Source organism: Choloepus didactylus, chromosome 1 (assembly GCF_015220235.1).
Source record: "Choloepus didactylus isolate mChoDid1 chromosome 1, mChoDid1.pri, whole genome shotgun sequence".
NCBI classification, from domain to species: domain Eukaryota; kingdom Metazoa; phylum Chordata; class Mammalia; order Pilosa; family Megalonychidae; genus Choloepus; species Choloepus didactylus.
The window spans coordinates 6,134,510-6,136,921 of record NC_051307.1 but is presented as its reverse complement, the minus strand read 5'-3'; the positions used below and the strand labels follow the sequence as shown (position 1 = coordinate 6,136,921).

Below are 2,412 nucleotides of genomic sequence, written 5' to 3'. Positions count from 1 at the left end.
AGATGTATAGGAATACAATAATATCCAGCAACCAACAATTTAAAATATACTATGTGTGGCATCCAATAAAAAATAACCAGGCATAAAGGGATGCAGGAAAACAGGATTTGTGATAAGTAGAAAATTCAATCAATCAAAACTAATTGAGGCTCCCACTTCCCCTCCCGTGGACATGGCCTCAGGTGCTGTCACCAAACCCGTGGAATAATTGGTGCAACAGGTCTGGATGACCCAGAAATTTTAGAAGGAAAAACCAAAAAATATGTTGACACCCCATGTGGCAAAGCCCATCCGATGCCTTAATTTGGGGGAAGATAAAACATGTCGACTGTCTCCTTCCTGCAAGGCATGGAGGGCAGCCCACCATCGTGCCTTCAAAAGTCAACCACCAGGCGGACACCTGGAAGGAGGAGGGTGCACTCCTGCCACAGCGGCACGGCCTGTGGCTCCCTGAGGAGGAAATTCAACCCAGCGACACTACATCATTCGCCAGGACCACCACACAGCCTCAGACCTTCCATGGGGGAAGTCATTCCTGTGCCATATTCCAACGGCCGAGCCATGCTGCCCTAAAACGAGAGAAGTCCTCATGGAGACGGCCAAGGATCTAGGACCCCATTGTCACCCAAAGGAGATAATGGTCACAATTGAGGGACCTCGTCTTAGCTCCCGAGTGGAAAGCTTCATGTTCCGTACCTGTGGGGCAGATGTTATCAACATGACCACAGTTCCAGCGGTGGTTCTTACTAAGGAAGTGGGAATTTGCTGTGCACGTGTCGCCATGGCAACAGATTATGATTGCTGGAGTTAGCATGAGGAAGCAGTTTCAGTGGAAAGGGTCTTAAAGACCCTGAAAGAAAATGCAAATAAAGCCAAATGTTTACTCGTCACTACCATACCTCAGAGAGGCTCCATGGAATGTCCGGAAACCCTCCACACCGAAGAACATGGCCCAGTTTTCAGTTTTATTACCAAGACATTAAAATAGCAGGACTGCCCAGGAGAAAAGAAGACTTTGTAATTCCAGTCACTTCAGGAATTCCTGCTTAACTAGAAAGAACATGGAAAATCCATGTAGCTTTCTTGCCCTTGCCCGCTTAAGAAGGACATGTGATAAGAAAGTTAAGAAACTGCATTATCAGCAGCTCCTGTTGCAGGATTTGGGCTGCTTCAAAAATCAGAAGAAAAACAAATGACCAGGAAACAGGTGGGAAAATCTTACAACTTAGAGAACAGACAAGAACTAGATCATCCCCATCTCTCCTGTACGCCCACAGATTTGCAGCAACCAAATGGGGAGGGGTAACATCCAGTTTCCCATATTGCCGAGGAATATGAAGAAGAAACTGGACCCTTTGGCTATTGGTGCGACTGTAAATTGGGACAGTCTTTCTGCAGGGAAGTTTGGTAAAACTAATCAAGACGCTAATAAATATTTATACCCTTTGCACTGGTTTCTCCTAGGAATTCATCTTTACAAAGCTATCAGAGATGCATACAGAGAACTATATGGAAGAAAGATGTTCAATAGTGTTAGTTATAATAGCAGAAAATTATGATCTAGCTAAAATAGATTTTGAAGTAGCCAGCTGAAGATCATATTTTCAGAAAATATTTAATGACCTAAAGAAACAGTTGCTTTGTAATGTGAACTAGAAAAAGGATATGTAAGCATTTTACAGTACCAAATTTGCTTTACATTTCTATGTAACCATACAAAAGGGTTAGAAAATATATATAATCTTTCATTATTGGATTTGGGGTAGGCATATTGTATAATTTTTATTTTCTTCATATTTTTCTGTATCTTCACATTTTTCTATATTGACTGTAATCAAATAATTAAGTTGTTTGTTTTAAAAATAAAAACGGACTTAAAGCCAGATCTTGAAAACACAGTTTCTGGTAATGAAACAAGATTTGAGACAGTAGTACTAAGTGAGGTACATCTTTATGTCATTAAAAAAAAAAGGATTATTAATGCCTGTATAATAAGAGCTTGTGATTGCAACAGCTACCTTAGAAAAACTGGGTGTTTATCACTGAGTTCATTTAAAAGGTAAACTATTTAATAGACTGCATACAAACATTATAGTGTGTTGGGTATTTTTAAAATTAATATTTGATCATTTCTACTCCTTTATGGGCTGAATTATTTTACATTAATTGGTGATTTTTGTTTTTTAATAAAATAAAATAAAATGGAAGCTTGCTTTTAAAAAAAAAACTAATTGATAAACATATATTAAAGAAATATCATGTGATAGAATTAATAAACAATTGAAATTGTTATGTAAAAGGCATCCCATGTATTCAAAAAGCTAGAGCAATGGTTAGCAGTTAAAACTACTGAACTCTGCCCCTGTAGCAGGAAAGTAGCAGTAGACAATATATAAACAAATGAGTGTGGCT

General features: G+C 38.8%; 1 pseudogene; it reads left to right on the top strand.

The window, feature by feature from the left end:
* Positions 1-275: 275 nt before the first annotated feature.
* On the top strand, positions 276-983 carry LOC119539013 (annotated as a pseudogene).
* Positions 984-2,412: the final 1,429 nt, after the last annotated feature.